This window comes from Tupaia chinensis, unplaced genomic scaffold (genome assembly GCF_000334495.1).
Source record: "Tupaia chinensis unplaced genomic scaffold, TupChi_1.0 Scaffold142961_1, whole genome shotgun sequence".
Lineage (NCBI taxonomy): Eukaryota > Metazoa > Chordata > Mammalia > Scandentia > Tupaiidae > Tupaia > Tupaia belangeri.
Genome location: NW_006202806.1, coordinates 1,551,594 through 1,571,456, shown reverse-complemented (window position 1 = coordinate 1,571,456; position 19,863 = coordinate 1,551,594). Strand labels below are relative to the sequence as shown.

General features: G+C 37.9%; 1 pseudogene; it reads left to right on the top strand.

Annotated features, from left to right (window-relative positions):
• The first annotated feature begins 776 nt into the window (after positions 1-776).
• On the top strand, positions 777-1,576 carry LOC102488921 (nuclear ubiquitous casein and cyclin-dependent kinase substrate 1 pseudogene; annotated as a pseudogene).
• The last annotated feature ends 18,287 nt before the right edge of the window (positions 1,577-19,863 follow it).

Below are 19,863 nucleotides of genomic sequence, written 5' to 3'. Positions count from 1 at the left end.
GTAATTTCACTCTTTTTTTTTTTTGAGAGGTTTTTGCTATAGGGCACATGTGCTCACCAGACAGACAGAGAGAGCCAGAAAGCAAGAAATCACCCCCCGGGGGGGGGATGGTCACGCCCAGGATCTTGAGCACGCACGCACACGCGCCTGGTGTGAGTTTTAAGCTACCGGGTCTGGGATGCGAACCGCGGTCGACTACGTGGGAGTCCAGCGACATAGTCATTATGCTAACTGCTGGTCCCAGTTTCACTCATGTTAATACTATTCTCATGCACACACACACACACACAGCACTGTTAACATGTTGGTTCCATTAGCAAAAGAAATTCACATGCAATTAAAGAATGACAGTTTCATATGGATATTTTCAGACATTTCAATAAAGAAATTCCATAATGTTAAAGCTCATAAGAGTTCAATTTTGTCATCAAATTCATAATATCAAAATAAAGCCATTGGCAGTTCAGTCTGTCAAAGGTGAAATACCTGACATTGTTGCGACTGCTCTTATAAATTCAATTTTGAGATTTATTATTGAATGTAGGACTACTTTGGAAGAACACAAATTTAATGGAGCAAGGTATTGTGGGAAAAACAATGTTGTGTTTAAATTAAGAAATCTAGGGCTAATTTGATTAATCCATTTTGAAGTGACAGGGAATAGTGGGGCTCATCTGATCCAGAGGCCCCAAACCAAGAAACAGTGGAGTTTGAGAAGCCAGCAGTTAGAGATTCAGTGGCAGTGGCCCCAAGGGCTCAAGTTCAGGGGGTGGAGGATGGGGTGCCAAGCCCTCAGGGTTTGGGGGCAGCGGTTCTGGCCTTTGGCTTCTCTACTCAGTCTTGTTTCAACAGTGAACACTTCTCAGCCTGTCAGAAATAGGAAGGCCATCGATTATTCAGTTTTAGGAATCTGCTGATGCAGATGAATACAACGGGAGAGATTCGGGCTCTCCTACTACGAAAATTCTATAACCTCCCCAAGAAGCTAATAATAAGAGATGATCTGGAAAGAATTCACAGGAGTGAATAGTGAGCACTCAGTAGAAAAAGATGTGAGGACCGAGTGGGATGATTCTTACTCAGCAGAGGACAATGCAGATGAAAAAGATCACAAAACTGTGTGCCAGCCATGGCAGGCAGCATCTCTCTGTAAACAGAGAGAGATGCTCATGGAAGATGTGGGTAGTGAGGAAGAACAAGAAGGGGAGGTGAGGCACCATGACAGGAGAAAGATTCTGGCAGTGATGAAGATTTTCTAATGGAAGACAATGACGATAATGATTATGGCAGTTCAAAAAAGAAAACAAAAAAGATGACTAAGGCCAAACCTGAGAGAAAAGAAAGGAAAATGCATAAACCCAGGCTAAAAGCTACAGTGAGGCTATGCCCTGTGACAGGCAAAGGGAAAGCCAGTCACCCCACAGTTTCAAAGGTATCAAAAGAAAAGAATCCTTCTCCCAAAGCAGAAGGCGAGGAACCAGAAAGCCCTCCGAAGAAGAAAACATCCACAAGTCCCCAACCTGAGATATCTGGGGATGAGGGGTCTGAAGATGAAGCTGGGTCTGGGAACGATTGAAAGTGATGATGGTTTGGGGAGAGAAGAAAAGAGAGGGAAAAAAAAAGAGAAAATCTACTAAAAATAGTACATAGGTTTTTTTTGTTTGTTTGTTTTTTGTTTTTTTTTTTTTTTTTTAGAGATTCTTGCCTTAGGGTGCATGCACACACACACGCACGCACCTGGTTTGAGTTTCAAGCCACCAGGTTCAGGAATTGAACCGACCATGTGGGAGTCCAGCGACATAACCCCAACGCCATCTGCTGGCCCCATAGTACATAGTTTTGGCTATGGCTTTATTCATGGGCTTTCAGTGCTTTTTTCCATTTGTTGAAAATAACATCTCTCTCTCTTTTAAGAAAATCATTGGGTGTTTAAGTGTGTTTAAGTTAACTTTTTGTCGATTGGTCTTCTGTTTGCCACCATGCCCTTTCCCGATGAAAGCCATGTCAAATTAATCACTGGATTGACTGCTTTCTCTTTTTTTTTTTTTTTTTTCCTTCTCCTCCATTCTCCTCTCGGGATCTTGGGCACGCACACACACGCGCCCAGCGTGAGTTTTAAGCCACCGGGTCCAGGACACGAACCGCGGTCGACTACGTGGGAGTCCAGCGACATAGCCATTACGCTAACTGCTGGTTCCCTCTCTTTTTATTTTTAATGGTAGGTATACCATAGTTATAAAGCAGTAAGATTGGAGGTGAACACTATGGAAACTTTGCTTTCTGCTACACAATAGCTCATTGAGCAGTAATCAAAAAATCGTGGAGGGAACCAGCAGTTAGCGTAATGGCTATGTCGCTGGACTCCCACGTAGTCGACTGCAGTTCGCATCCCGGACCCGGTAGCTTAAAACTCACTCCGGGCGCGTGTGCGTGCGTGCCCAACATCCTGAGAGGAGAATGGAGGAGAAGGGATTGCGGCGTGACCATCCCCCCCTGGGGGGTGATTTCTTGCTTTCTGTCTCTATGTCTCTCTCTGTCTGTCTGGTGAGCGCATGCGCTCATCTGAGTTTATATACCTATATATACAGTATAAATGTGTCAAAAAATAATAACTTTAAATTTCACCTATGAGGCAGGTCAGAGATAAAGATGAATTCTAAATTGCTACCAAAAGTACTCATATTTTTTACCTTGGAGGGAGGGTGGGGTTACCTGGCCTTATTTGAGGATGTGGGTTTTCTTTTTTATTTCATCACTTGTTAATCTCAGAGAGACTCAGAACCAGTGATCCTTTTATTCTGCTACAGTGTTTAAGGATGAAAAAAAGAAGGGGGGGCACCAAAACTGAAATCACTCCTGATTTTACATTTCATTCTCTAATGGTCCATGTTTTACATACTTACGTATGTGTGTGTCTGTATAATATGTTTACATGTGTACATATATTTGTGCATATATATATATGTTTTTCTATAAAATTTTAACAATTAAAACCACTCTAGGGTATGGTGGTGCCCGCCCTATGACAAAAACCTATGGAGGCTGGAGGATTGTGTCATCGAGTCCATCTCACTCTCTCTCTCTCTGTCTCTCTCGACAAGTGCATGATTTTGGGCCCGCAGGTGCCATGGTGGATAAGGTGCTGGAATTCCCACATGGCTGGCCATGGTTTGAGTCCTGGACCTGACAGCTTGCTTTTTCACTCTCCCTCTCTTTCTCTGGCAAAACTCATGTGAAAAATAATATTAACCATAATAATAATAAATAATTATTTTAAAAAATTGTAATAAAAAACACTCTAGAGCTTAAATGGCCCAATCAACACACACATCACAGTGGATTTCTTCTCAAACTAACAATGTTTAGATTTTAAGCAAATAAATTTCCAGTTAATGTGAAAATAAATGCATCTATGGATTTAGGGTCAACCTGTGGCCTGGTGGTTAAGGCAGGCAAATCCCACATAGCTGACCACACAGTTTGAGTTCCAGACCTGCAGCTTGAGAAATACACCAGGCACACGTGTGCACATGCCCCAAATCTTGAAAGACATGAAAGGGATTATGTCATGAACATACCCCAGTTGGGTGCTTTCTCCCTTTCCTTCTCTGTCTATCTCTAGGGCAAACATACATGCCCTCTGGCAAATATTTTTAGAGGTTTTTGCTGTAGGGCATGTGTACTCGTCAGAGAGAGACAGAGACAATGAGAGGGAAAGTGAGAAATTACCTGCAAGAGAGGATGACCATGCTGTAGTCCCTTCTCCTCCATTCTCCTCCCAGAATCTTGGCCATGCATGCACACATACCTGGCATGAGTTTCAAGGCACTGGGTCTGGGACTCAAACCAGTCGGCCATGTGGGAGTCCAGTGACGCAACTGCTATACCATCTGCTGGCCCCAGGCAAAATTGGAAAAAAAAGAAGAAATCTATGGAATATAAATAGTTTGTGATTCACATATAGTTTATATTTTATATATTTTAATTAATATTTAATAACTTATATTTGATCAATTTTGACAGTTACAGTTGTCAAATGTAATTTCCAAATGAGAAAATGGGATGAAAATAATGTTAATTAGAAAATAAAACTTCAGTTTGACTCTACATGCGTTTTTGCCTGTCTTCAATTAGGTTTTAGAAATATTTTATCTCCTGAAAATCTATCTTGTAAATTATCCTATGTCCTACCATTTTATTTAAACTTTAAAAAAACTTATTTTCCTTATATTTGGGTATTTTGTTCATTTTTAGATGGAGATTGTTATTTAAAGAGTTTTTTATAGTAGAGCCATAAATTTTCATCTTTTTAAGATTGCATTGAACAGCAATCATAGCAAACAAGACTTAAATACCAAAAAACTGTTTTATTCATTGCCAGAACAGCATGTGGAGAATTGAAAAATATTAAATGATGAAAACTCAAAAGTGTAGAATATTTAATTTTTTAAATTCTATAATTTTACTTTGAAATATCTTGTCTTGTTAGAAGAGCTTTTGATTCAGTTCCTCTTTTTAATTGGGGAAATTTATGTTCTCTATTGAGCAAAATGCAATTGAGAAGAGCAACAGTTTTAAAGCATCAAAAATTGGTGAAGCATTCAAAAGATTCATAAAAAGAAGAATTATTTGACAAGTGTGTTTGTAATATCTGTAGAAGAAATATAATGTTGATGTGCTATACATTTTCATTAGATAATAGAATTGATGGAGGCCAGCAGATGCCATGGTTAAGGTGCCAGACTCCAACATGGCCAACCAGGAACACCATTAAGAGTACTGGATCCGGTGGCTTACTTTATCACTTTCCCTCTCTCTCTCTGTCTCTCTCTGGTGAGCACACATGCCCTAAAGCAAATTAAATAATAATAATGATAATAAAATTAAATTAAATAATTTAAAAATTGTTTTAATCAAATTGAAACTATCCTCTGTTTTTAAGAACTTTCCCTAAACCTACCAGGTACTTCACCCCTCCGTAAACAATTAGTATGTTTAACCAAGAAAAAGTGATAGAAGTATCAAAATATTGAATTTATTAACCATAAAATATATTCAGCTCTGAAAATTGAAAGCTATTTTTGATATTTAAAAAATAACAATGTCAGGACCAGCAGATGGCATAATGGTTATGTCACTGACTCCCACATGCCTGACAATGGTTTGAGCCCCAGACCTGGAAGCGAAGATTAAAACTTATGCTGGGCATGTGTGTGTACATGCCGAAAATCCAGAGAGGAGAATGGAAGAGAAGGGATTGTGGCGTGGCCATCCCCCAGGGGGTTAATTTCTTGTTTTCTGTCTCTCTGTCTCTAGTGAGCACACATACCCTATAGCAAAGATATCTAAAAAAAAAATCATATTGAACAAAAATTTTCCAGATAACTATCAGTGACAGAATATAAAAGATAATTATGCAAGTATTATCAACAATAAAAATTCTGCCCATGCTATTTTTAGTTTTCGTATATCATTATAAAATTTTGGCTGTATGCAATTGTCTAGAATTTATTAGATTTTTTCTTTTACAAATAGATTTGAATAGAGTGATCATATGACTCATTAGTAAAATAAAATCAATTCCCCATGAATTATCAAAGATGGCCTCATTTGAATGATAAATGAACCCCTTGAGTTTTATCTATAGGCTCAATATATCCTATTCATCAGAAATCATTATGAGGCATGTGGAACATAGAATAAAGAATTATAGACCTAGAGGCCTATCGGTAGTGTGGTGGTGAAAGTCCTGGACTCATGCATGACCGACCATGGTTTGAGTCCTAACCTGGTGACTTGCTTTCTCTTTCTTTTTCTCTCTCTCTGGTCAAAATAAAAAATAATAATGATAAATAAAATGAAATAAAATCATTCTCTAAGAAAACAGGATTATAGATCCATATCCAGGGACTCAGCCTCCAGCCAGCCTTGCTGATAGAAAATTTAAAGTGTTATTTATCTCCAGTTGTAGTGATTCACTTCGTGTGGCCAACCCTCACTTTGACTCTATTATAGCAGAGGAGCCTCTATTTCATTGCTTTGTTTCTAGATGCCCGCAGGGGTTCCCTTGTCTAGGACCTGGAGATGGGGATCTTTTCCTTCTCTTACCTTTATGTAACTTCCCAAGGTCTGGATATTGAGTACTGGATCTGTGCTCTCTACAGCCAGACCTCTCTGATATCGCCACACCCATTTCTAAGGACTTTTTGTCATTGATTCCCTCCCTAATGTTCTGTCTCCCTCCCACTTACCCTCTTCTGCTAATTTTGCTTCCAAATCAGTCTGGTCTCCAGGTCTTTGTTTCCCACTACTATCCGTGACCTTGTCTCGACAGATCCACAGGAAAATATTGGGAAAATATTTTGATGGAATAAGGAACTTTATTTTCTACAGCTTCTTTATTCACTGTGTGGGCTCAATTTAGTCCCTTTAGCAAAGTGTAGGTCCTGACATACTTGTTATTTAATTAAAATTTACAGCCGTTATTCACTTTCTCTGTGGCAAATAGCTTCCATTATGTTTTATGAAATAGTTCTCCATTAGGCAGATCTTGCTTTCTCATTTTTACAATGTTACCTTATTGTCTAGGTAATCACATAGACCACTTAATATCTCTAACCACAGACCACTATAATAATGACATTAATACTCTGTTACATTTCCCTTCTGTAATATGGACTTTTTGTGAGAATCAAATAAAATAATATATGTGAACATCTTTGATGAATCTAAAGTAGAACATTTTGTGTGCTTGTAGTAGGTGTGAAATCTATTACTATCATTGTTTATGGTCTGACAGCAAAACTCAGAACTTTGACTATTAGGTAAATATATACCGTTTGGATCCTGCTTTCCCACTCTTTATGCAATAATGACAAAGGAAAGTAAGTTTTCACCCACAACTTGGTGTTTGAAAGTGGAGCATTGCAGTATTCTATTGTTTTAATAATGCCTGAAGCATTAAGGAAACAATACGGATCTTCTAGCCAAGTGGTTTTTTCCTATCAATATGTAGTTATCATGCCACCTAGTGTTGCCATTCTGAATTGCAGTGCTCTTGTGAGCTCTAAATCAGCTCATCACATTCGCTTTCATTTTGAGAATTCCCTCTGTACTACCACAATTTTCTGTTTTCTTGAATGTTTTTAATATTGCTTTAAATACATATAAATTGAGGGGTGCTCTCTATTTCATAGACAAGGATTTGACAATGTGTTGGGCACACCTCCAAATGTATCATCTGTTTAACATTTTGATAATGCAGAAAAAGGTAATAAGGAAAATATTCTGAATTATCCCTTAAAAGTTGGCTATTGGTATGTATAGGACTGAGAAGAGTGTAAATAAGGTTTTCAGGTGTTTCATGGTTATCAATTAAAGCTCCTGAGAGTCATCCTCACATGTATATTTTTATATTGTAAACACTTCCTACTGTCATCTCTTTTAGAAGTCTATGTAAGTTAGAGCATTAAATATTAAACCATCCAATCAGCTCTTTGTCAGAAGGAAGGATTTTACCTAAAGCAAGGATGTTCGCTTTGGAAAATGTGTGAAAATTGATCAGGCATAAAAGCGAGGGATGGATAGAACAGAAGAGGAAAACAAGATGACAAGACTATGAACATATGGGACTGGCAGGTGGCGTGGTAGTTAAAGGCACTCAATTTCCACATGGCCAATGGTGGTTCAAGTCCTGGACCTGACGGCTTGCTTTTTCGCTTGCCATCTTTCTCTCTCTCTCTCTGTCTCTGGTCAAATTAAAAAAATAATAACAAATGGAATTAAATGAATAAATAATTTAAAAATAAGACTATAAAAATTATCAGAGTATCTAGTAAAAGATAAAAGAGTCATCTTCAAGAGAAATAAAATCTAAGTTAAGGACAAAAATGGTTATATTAACATCTCTACTCAAAGAAATGTGTTCACCTAGAAAAACTTCCTTTATCAGAAGCAAAAACAATACAGGAAGCATAATGATAACCAGAAAAATCAAGAAACAGAATAACATTAAATTCCGATTAAAATAGTATATTTATGTTGCACATATGATGTAGGTTCTTGGGAATCTAGGGACTGAAACATAGCACTCTTGTTGGTAGGAAATATTCAATGAATACAAGAAAGAGATGAGACAACTCTTGATATAGGTTTATTTTATTAATACTATTAACAGCATGTTGTAATTTGATATCTATTTTATAGATGAGGGACTTTCTTGAGATTTAAAGTTGACTATTGGTGGTATCTGGATTGAATCTAGGCATCCTGACCCAAAATTGCACTTAAATTATCATATCACTTGTCTTACTCCACCATTTGTTCCAAAGATGGGGGGAAAGGTGGCAGAGGGGGCCTAATATTCTGCTTGTTCTTTCTTTTCTTTTTTCTTTCTTTCATTCTTTTTTTTTTCCTTTGGTTTTTGCCATAGGGCACGTGTACTTACCAGAAAAAGAGAGACAGAGAGAGGGAAAGTGAAAAATCACCCCCCAGGAGGGATGGACACACCACAATCCCTTCTCCTTTATTCTCCTCTTGGTATTTTGGGAATGCATGTACACACACCTGGCATGAGTTTCAAGCCATGGAGTCTGGGACTTGAACTGCAGTCAGCCATGTGGGATTCTAGTGCCTTAATCACCATGCCACCTGCTGGCCCCACTCTTTTCTTTTGTAGCAGTTGTGGAAGATGTGGACAGGGATATTGAATTTACAAATCTACCTTCTATGTCTAGTGAGCAGCCCCAGGTCCTGACTAATACTGTAAGAGTTAAATAATTTGAACACAAATACTGTGCTATTAACTTTTGTAATCCCATAACCAAATAATAGATAGCTTTCACAAAGTTGGTGCTATGTGAGTTGTTGCCCGATAATAATAATTTTTAAAAAAAATAAAATTTAAGAAGATGAATATGTGTGTATCCTTGATTTCATTAGTTCACACTGTATGAATGCTTTAAAAAACATACTATATTTCCCACAGATGTAAATGAAATATATACACAAATGATAATTTTAAAGTGTATTATTATTATTGTTGTTGACTTAGGCAAATTAAGATGTCAGTAATTTCCATAACTCTCTCTTTCAAGAGATGGAAACTATTTCTTCTCACCTTATATCTGGTTAGGTTCTGCGACTGCTTTGAGCAATAGAATATCACCAAAATTCAGGCGGAAGTACAGCTGACACTGTTAACTGCAGTATTTCTACTGGCCTCACCACTAGACTAAGTCTTTTCACACCATGGTGTCTGTGCTCTTAGAAAGGGTATGCCACGAGCAAGCATCCCAAAAGACTAGAGGTGGAAGGAGGTCTGGGTCTCCATTTTATAGGAGAGGGCACATCACAGTTTTTGTGGTATTCTAGTGCTCAAAGCAGTTACAGAACCTAACCAGATTTAAGGTGAGAAGAAATAAGTTCCACCTCTCAAAGGAGAGAAAGAGTTGTAGAAATTACAGATCTCTTCATTTGCCTAAATCAGCAACAATAAAATACTAACTAGTGACATCTTTTTTATGATGAGGATGCTGCTGCTGTATATTTATCACTGATCTTTAAATCTTTACATAAGCCTCGCTCCTAATTGTGTTCTAGTGATATAATTTGGTGACGGTCACACAGTAAGGGCTCAGACATATATATACTTTTGCCATTTTATTTTGTTACCCTCTCACTCTACCATGAAATCTACCTGTGCTCTCCCACATAAAAGCTAAATTCCTGTGCATTTTTCCTAACACATCCATAATCTTCCCCGTTCCTGCCTGTGCAATCTTACATTTCTCTGCATCCCTCCTTCCCATAAAGCCTGACTATGAACCCATATATATTTCCACTTTGTCTTGTTCCCCTTACCTGGGATCCCTCCACTGCACCCCATCCATTCTAAATCCTACCAACCATTCAAACCCTCTCTATATCTACCAAATCTTTTTTTCTGAACATCACTCTAACTATAGCAGTCTATAGTGATAACCCCTGGTGTGGAGTTTAAGCATACTTTTATGTATTGGTTGATAGAATTGTATAGTTATTGTTTTCATGTGTAATAGTTTGCTATTTGTTATTTCCAACTGTATTGTAAACTTTTTGTGGCTATGATCGATACAACCACGTCTCGTATTCTCTCAGAATTCCTTGTATTAATAACTCCCACACTCTAAGACTGGTTCTGTGGTAGGCAGTTAGCTAGTAGTGAGCGAGCAGCCCTAAGAAAATAGAAGGACACATGTCCCATTCACAACTTAGCAGAAGTTACAACCAAACCCTCCATGAAAATGCCTTCTTCCCACCCAGCTCCTGGCACCACGAAGGCAAGGCAAATCCCATTTTTCTTCTTTGATACCTGAGGAAGACATATAAGGATGATTGTAAATTTCACTCGTATCTCTCTTCAGAAATACAAAAAGGCCTAACCAGACATTTTGGTCAACATCCTGATTCCCACTAGGGCAATAAACTAATTGGGCAGTTCATCCTAATAAGGGTGCTCCTATCATCATTGATCACACTGGGCATGCACAATTAGGCAATCAAATTCTTCACCTCTGAGAAAGATGCGCAAGTGTAGGAGAAAGCCCGGGGAATTCAAACAAAGAACAGAGATACTATGACAGACCTCCCACTGTTAAATATTCATTATCACTTCTGGTAATAAAAATAACACCTAACCAGTTCCAAATGCAGTTGCTACCTAACAACCTGCCCGCCCAAAAGACTTTTGGGTGTTCTTTTCTAAAATCCTTCTTTCCTATTAAATTCCCTTTTCTACCTACTTTTATTATGATTGTGGCTTTATTTTGCACCTAGGGACAGGTCTCTAATTTTAGAAATCTGGACCTAAAGAACTGTGAATTTTACACAAGGCAGCTCAGCATTTTCCCATCCTATGACATTTCACCAAGAAAGTTGGCAGTAAACTGCACCACTGTGCTTTAGTTGTGCTGAGGTCATACGGTGCTTTAGTTGTGGTGAGGTCATTTGGACCCACTATACAAAAAAAAAAAAAAATCAATGGAAATGTTAGTCTGAAGTAACTATCTTGACAGTAGTGAAGTCAAGCATTGTATGTAGACCATATACTTGCAAATGTTGTGCTATCTTCACCCTTGAGCCCTCTCAGCAAAAGGGAAAGAACCGCATAGAACAAAGTGGCTCTGGCAAAGGCGCAGAGTTAGTGGCTACATGCTGTGATTTCTGAATTTCCATTAAAGAACATTTTCCTTTTTACTAGGTGGGAATTGAAATGTCTTTGATAGGATAATTTATTCCACAATTAAGAATGAAGCTTAAGGCACAAGTTCACTAAAAGTATAAGATCTTTTCCATAGCCAATCTGTCTTATGAAGGGTAAAGGAATAAGAATTTTTGGTGAAGGAAGCAGGTTTTTTAAGAAAGGAAAAAGATAAAATGAGGAAGCCAGAGTAGGTGTTAATAGTTTGCCTCAGGTACCATGTGCTAACATTTCTAACTTCACAAAGGAGAAAAGAGGACCTCTTAAGGTAGAAGTCTTCCAGGAGTCAAATATAAAAATTTGTTTGATAGTCTGTGAGATCCTGGCCATCAGAAATCCTTCCTTACCAATATTCTTTATACATGCATATAACTACTTTCTGCAGACTAGAGATTACTTTCAATTTTATTGGATTTTTAAATTGCTAGAGGGTATGCGCACTTGCCAGAGAGAGACAGAGAGAGGAGGAGAAAGCAACCCCAACCATGGGCCATGGCCACATCACAAGCCCTTCTTCTCCATTTCTCCATCTTGACAGGATTCGGGGCATGCATGCACATGTACCCTGAATGTCTGTCTGTCTGTCTGTCTTTTTTTTTTTTTTTTGAAAGAGGTTTTTGTGATAGGGCACATGCAGTCACCAGAAAGAGATACAAAAAGCAAGAAGTCACCCCCCCCCAGGCAGATGGCCACACTGCAATCCTTTCTCCTCCATTCTCCTCTTAAGATCTTGGGCACGCATGCACACATGCCTGGAGTGAGTTTAAGCCACCGGGTCCAGAACTCGAACCATGGTTGACTACATGGGAGTCCAGCTACGTAGCCATTATACCGTCTGCTGGTCCCAATGCCCTGAATGTCTTTGAAGCCACTGGGGGGCTAGCATTCAATCCATGGTCAGCCTTGTAGGAGCTGACCTCCTTAACCACAAGGTTATGGGGCCAGTTATGGAGATTTTTTTTTTTAATGCTAGCTTGAAATGTCGATGAACTTTGGGAGGAAGATACAGTGGGGCAATATTTTACAGCATCCTTCTGTACACCACCTCCCTTATCCCATACAATTGCTAAATGCTTTTCTGAGTTAAATTTCCAAATCTAGTTAAATCAGCCACAAGTCTTGAACACAAAATGAACTGATGAAGCTCTCCTGTTAGGTCCTGAAGAAGATATTTCAGAAAGTAGGTTAGGAGGCAGGCTAAATAATATAGCCAGCCAGCTTGTCTTACCATTAACTTTATTTCTGTTCCTAACAGGAACAGGTAATCTTATTCAGCTACTCATTTAGTCTTCATAAGCCAACATGAAAGCCCTAATGGGAATGCTAAAAATCTCATCTCTGAGAACCATATGATTTTTGGTTTCCAGAGGCATAATTTGCTATTTCCAATTGGCTAGGTACTTGACATCTACCGGGGTGAGAAAAATGACTTCATAATGAAGAATCGAACAAATGTTTGGGGTTTATTTTATTTATCTTGAGGATAATTAATACTAAAATTTGCTTGCCCCTGTTTTGCCTGTTACTGAAACATTTCTTTCAAAACTAAAAAATCTTCCATGGAGTAAGCCATGTGGTTCTGCAAAGAAAATTATAGGCTTTTAAAATAATCTTTCTTGGCATCCCTGTCTATTTCAATTCTAACATTCTTTCAGAATTAATTGAAGCACTCTGAATATTTATAAACTATTCAAGGAATATCAGTATATCTAGCTTCTCCCAGAAAAATCACGTCCACCATCCTTAGGAATGTTTTATTTTCATTCTTGTCCTACACATGGCACGGAGTGGGCTGCTCTGTGAAAGCTTTTTAGCTTATGAAATGTTGCCCCTTGGTTAAGTTAGAGCACAGAGAAGAGGAGGATAATGGCATTTCCTACTGCAGCCTCAGTAGTGAAAATTTGAACCTTGACATCCATGCTCCCTGGATCAGACCCTTGTCCCTTTCCTCTGTTTTGGCTACATCCCACAGGGATTGTCCTGCTCCTCTGAGTCTCTGACTAGAGCAGAGCTGCTGTAACTGCAAATTTGGCCTCTCCGTTCTGTTCAAGAAAAAGGCAGAGAGTGACTGCCCTTGTAGCCTGCGCAGTGTAAGTGTCTGCCTAAATCCATCTAGAGTGGATGCAAAGAACAAACTCTGTAGGCTCTCTCCATGGCCAAGGAGGTAAAGAAGCCCAGCTGCTCTCCCCCCATACCCACAAACTGAGCCAGGCAGTAGCTGAAGCACTCATAGCCACAATTTAGGGAAGGATTATTTTCTTCTTCATCTATATCAGATGTTGAGCCAATTACCCATGAGAAGCTGTTCTCACCACCCGGGTAATACATTCTCACCCAATTTTCATGCATTTGAGGAGAGGTGGGTTGTATAATTGGATGGTTCATCCAATTCCATCTCCATCTGCTCTCCAGATAAGCTGAGCAAGTATCTGATAAAGCAGTGGAAGAGCTGATTGTCCGAAGCCTTTTTTCTGAAGCAAATACACTTTTAAAATAAGTAGATTATCTTACTGAATTCTGTTCATAATAACTTATCTATTACCTCACGTGTGAGAGAAACTTAAAATATTTTCCTTGAATCGAATCTATGATGTCACCAAATACATTTTTAAAATATTAATTTTAAAACAGAGTTTTCTTAAAATGGTACCACAGATTCCCATCCCAAAGAGATTTCTTTACGTGGAAGTAACTCCATTTATATATCAGTCGCATAAACAGCATTCTTAAAAAACATGAATGCACAGAACCAGCAGTTAGCACAATGGCTATGTCACTGGATTCCCATGTAGTCGACCGCAGTTCAAGTCCTGGACCCAGTGGCTTAAACTCACGCCGGGCGCGTGTGCGTGCATGCCCAAGATCCCGAGAGCAGAATGGAGGAGAAGGGATCACGTCATGGCCATCCCCCCTGGGGGATGATTTCTTGCTTTCTGTCTCTCTGTCTCTCTCTGTCTCTCTCTGTCTGGCGAGTGCACGCGCCCTATAGCAAAAACCTCTCAAAAAAAAAAAAAAAACATGAATGCAGAGCCAGTAGGTGACATGGTGGTTAAGACACTGGACTCCCTCATGGCTGACCATGGTTGGAGTCTTGGACCTGGCAACTTGAAAATTATGCTGGGTGTGTGTGTACGCAAGCCCCAAATCCTGAGAGAAGAATGGAGAAATGATTGTGGTGTAGCCATTCCCCTGGGATGATTTCTCACTCTCCCTTGCTCTGTCTCTGTCTCTCTCCTCTGAGTTCATGTACCATATGGCAAAAACCTAATAATAATAATAATAATAAATGTATGTGAATGAATTGATTTGGATGTTTTTGATTAAAAGAAGAAGAAAAGCAAAACAAACAAGTAATTGAAACCTCAAAAAACTTCAACTGGCAAGGTTTTGATTTCAAGAAGTGCCAGAATTTTAAAGTGGGTTTCAGATGCAGTACATCTGGACTTTGATTATACTTCTCTGTGACTCTTTCGCTCTCTCCTCCTTCATGATTTGACTTCATTCTGAGATTGTTGGTAAGGTGGTTGCAATATCACATCAAGACACAACAACCTTCAGATGACAAAGAATCTTATCTTCTGTGACTTTTTCTTTTTTTTTTTTTGGAGAGGTTTTTTATTTTATCTTATTTATTTTTTTTATAGGGCGCATGGGCTTGCTGGAAAGACAGAGACAGAGAGACAGAAAGCAAGAAATCACTCCCCAGGGGGATGGCCATGCCGCAATCCCTTCTCCTCCATTCTCCTCTCGGGATCTTGGGCACGCATGCACATGCGCCCGACATGTGACTAGAGCAGCTCTGCTTTAGTCAGAGACTCAGAGGTGCAGGACAATCCCTGTGGGATGTAGCCGAAACAGAGGAAAGGGACAAGGGTCTGACACAGGGAGCATGGATGTCAAGGTTCAAATTTTCACTACTAAGGCCGCAGTAGGAAATGCCATTATCCTCCTCTTCTCTGTGCTCTAAACTTTAAGCCACCAGGTCCAGGACTCGAACCATGGTAGACTACATGAGAGTCCAGCGACATAGCCACTACACCAACTGCTGGTCCCTGTGACTCTTAGGAATGAAAAAAACCTCTCTTTAATGTTCCTGGTTTCCTTGCTTGTATTACTCCGATTTGGGTGCATATCCATTTCTACACCAATTATGAACAAGCACGTTAAATGCAGTTACCATGACTAGCTTATATTAGTTATTAGAAAGAATGATCATCGTGAGCATTTATAGTGGTCCTTTAAAGGCACACAAAGTTTTTCTAATTATCTGTTTACTTTGATATCATTCTGCTACCTAGTTGAATATGTATTTGGTTCAACCAAGGATGCATAAGAAATTCCAGATTTTTCAGTCATATTTATACCCAAAGTGGTGTAGGTGCTTCCTCTTAACTTTTTAAAACAGTCCTCAAAGTTTCCTTAAAAAAGAATCACCAATTCTAGGGCTCCCTCTCTGGCACAGCAGTAATGCACTGCTCAAGAGAAGCTAAATCTCACATGGTGACTACAATTCAAATCCCCAGGCTGGTCAGCCTGAAATACACTGGGTATGCACATGAGTGCATAAGAACCTTGGGACCAGCAGATAGCATAATGGTTACATCGTTGGACTCCCATGTAGATAACAACGGTTTGAGTACCAGACCTGGCAGCTTAAACTCACACAGGCGTGCGTGCCCAAAATTCTGAGGAGAATGGATGAGAAAGGATTGCAGTGTTGCCATCCGCCCTGGGAGGGGGGAGGGGCGGTGATTTCTCTTTCTGTTCTCTGTCTTTCCAGCATGTGCATTGCAGCCTATAGAAAAATAAATAAATAAAAACCAATGAGTTGGAGAACTGGAGAAGGATCGTGGAATGGCCAGACCCTGTGGAGGGTGCTCATCTCTCTCTGTCTCTTTCTCTCACCCGGTTTCACATGCACACTCTATTATGAATTAAAACAAATTAAAAAAAATAACCACCCATTCTATCACTTGTTACATTTTTTCAGATGGAAATATAACGTCAAAATGATATAGCCAGTCTAATTTAAAGAAGTACCACTTCTGATGTGTTCTTGAAATAATTGCACTTATTGACAGGTGTTTTTTATTTGTGTTTAGAATTCCCTTGTATTTATTTTTTCCTTTCCATGTGAGATATTGAAGAAATAAAACAAAGAAGCTGGGAACAAAAGTTAATGAAAATTGGAAATGCAAAAGTAAAATACCAACAAAATATTCCTTGTTTCATACTGGAGTCCAGCAAGGAGAATGGATGAAAAGTAGTGCAATCAGAATTAATGTCAAAGAAGACAACATTAAATATAAATGTGCATGAGTTTCTGAGAAGGAAAGCATACCTATGATAATAAAGTCAGCAATTTTTATGTCTACTGCACATTCCCAAGATGCCAAAATTAACTTCCTAGTACGTTTCATTTCTTTTCTGGGAGCTACTCATGTCTTTTTCTGGTTGTCTTGCTCTAGACTCTGTTTTCAAAAAATCATCAAAACAGAGAGTTAGAATATGAAAAAATAATTCATAGAACTGGTATTTTCAAATGATGGCAAGCAACTATTTGAATCAGTCTTATAAGGAAATCACTAAATCCACTCATGGTTTTTGCATAAGAATAAATTAGTCTTAGAACATTTTCTAATTACAGAGTCTTTTTTTTAATTAATTTACTTATTTTCACATTTTTCCACATTTACTTTACATCTCAAAAAATTTTTGCTCACATAGTTCATGACAGTTAATAAACAACTTTCAAAATTTCAAAATACTGAATTTTAAAGAAAATGTTCAAAATATTTCTTATAATTTTGTATAATTTTGTTTGTGACCCTATAATAGCAGAAACAGTATGGTTTTAAATATTTTTGAGAAAATATTTACATGTCACCTACAGAGTCAATTTTCAACTGAGTTTAATAGAAAGAGCTAGTTGCTAAGCTTTGTTGACGTACCAGAATTTTCCTATACTTCAACTTTTAAATCCCACTGCCAATAAATCAATCATACCAACAGCTGTGTTCTGTTTCTATGACTTTTTAGGAGCTCTTTACTAGTCCTACTTCAAAGGTAAGTAGAATGAAATAGCAGAATGAGGTACAAAATTATGAGAAAGCAGGTGGCATGGAGGTTAAGACACAGAATCCCACAGGGCTGACTGCATGGTTCCATTCCAAACCCAATAGCTTGAGAATCACATCAGGCACCTGTGGGTACATGTCCAAAACTGGGAGAGGAGACTGGAGGAGAAGTGATTGCGATCTGGCCAGTTTCTCTAAGAGTTGATTTCTCACTTTTCCTCTCTTTCTCTCTCTCTTTCTCCCTCTCTCTCTCCCCCTCTCTCTCTTTCTCTCACAGGATGTGTACCAAAACTTTAAAAAATAAATGAGAAAACTACTGGGCCTAGAACACCCAAGTAGGAAGCGATATTTTAAGAATCTTAATTGCTTTATATTTAAGAGTGATATTGCTAATAAATAAATAGTGAAGACTCTATTGCAAAATGCACAAGAGAGAAAGATTATTAAACAATATTTTATTTTAGGTTTTTACATCTCTCTTGGTGTTTTCAGCCTGCAAGGCTTAATGTAAGGCATTAAATGTTATGGTTAGTTCAGAATCATATTAACATTTAAATACTATATATATGTAGTATGAATATATAAAAAGTTCTTAAATAAATAATACTTCAAAGAATACATTTTACACTGATATGTAATACAATAAAATGGATAACATTCATTTATCATTCCTTTTTAATATATCATTAGTGGCCATTTTGAAAAAGGTTATTTTGCAACATTCTCTCCATTTTTGCAATTGCATTCTGCTTTAATCTCCTATTGAAAATGATTTCAAAATAGATCCATTTAACTGTTAGCTAAAATGCACAAAGTCACGATTAAACATCACTATAGTTTGCAGAGTGCAGTAAAGATAGCAAATCTCACTTTGTGAGGGAGGAGATTCTCCCTCCATTCAAAAGACAAAAGCAAAAACTAATAATGCAGATATCTAAATACTGATAGTATTCAAATATACTTTGAGGATTTAGATGAGCTTTTTGTCATTAGATTATTTCTCAACTCAATCTTACAGTCTAGTCGAATTAAAATAGATTTGTTTAAGAGATGCTGTTAACTCTTAGGATAAATCACAGACTGAAATGATTAAGAATCTGAAAGTAATTCTATAAAACAAATTTCTGTTATTACATGACAAATAGAAAAAATGTAAACACAACTCCAAATAGAAATGGATAATCACTAACTGGAAGAGAATATAAAAAGTAGAAGAGAATGACCAAATATCTGTGGTTCATATTCTAAGGTTAGTGGGTCAAGAGCCTTGTGGACTACATTTTTGGATTTTTATCAGATTATATAATAACTAGTTTCTGAGATCAATAGCTAGTGCTTTTGTCTTGGCAGAGGGGGAATGATCATTAAATGTCTATTGAAATGCTTCAAATATTGCATTGTTTCCATTAAAAATGATGTAAACACACCATGTCCCTCGTTTTAACTCTTGACTCTTTACTCCTTTTTTTTTTTTCCCCTTCTCCTCTTCTTGACTACTTCCTCTATTCTGAATGTTGACAAACTGTAAGGCTTGCAACAACAATGATGGGAAAGAATTATTCTGACAGTTGCAAAGGAGAGATTGAATCAACCATCTTGAATAAATGACTTAGAAAGCTATTCCAACCTTGAGTTTTTATAGTAGATAAAGAAGAAAACTGCATCCTGTCTGGTGCCTCTCTCATCTCCAAGCCCTATAAATCTACACTCCTGATTCCACTTAAGGAGCTACCTCATCTTCAAGTGCTTCTTCATGCATATCAGTTGAATAAAATATATAACCTATAGTTAAGTCACTTAAACTATTTTTTGTTTACATTTTTCATTTGTGTTTTTTTATTTAAAGTCACTTTTCTGAGAATATAAATATTTAAAATATCCAGCAGTAATAAAATCATTATCCCATGGCCAACAGGTGATGTTATGATTAAGGCACTGGTCTCTCACAAGGTCAACTGTGGTTGGAGTACCAGACCTGGTAGCTTGAAAAATCACCTTGCGCTTGTGTGCATGCATGGCTCAAAATTCCAGAATGGACAAAAAAGAATTGTGGTATGGCCATCCCCCTGGGAGGCATGATTTCTCACTTTCCTCCTGTCTCCATGTCTCTTTAGTGAGCACAAGTGCCCTATGGCAAAAATAAATAAATAAGAAAAAAAGTAAAGAAAAAAATTATCTTAGCTCCATATCTCAGCCCTATTGAAAAAGCAATTTCTAAGTAGAATTATTAATCCCACCAACATAAGGATCCAATATAGATCCTTCAATTTCATTGATTATCACAGTATGACCACATTTTTAAGTCAATGAAATAAATATCATAATAAAAATTTCTCTAAAAGACCATGACAAATAGTAACTGTGCATTGAAAATATGCTGCATGTCCTGAAGTTATACCTGTATTCTCAGAATTATCATTCTATAATTTCACCTATGCTCTCAGGATGCTGATGGTTTGGGTTGGGAGGTTAGTACAGGGTAAGAGCTAGTGGCCAAAAGTTTTGTTTTCTAATCTTTGGAATAATCACTTGACCTTCTCTCTGAAA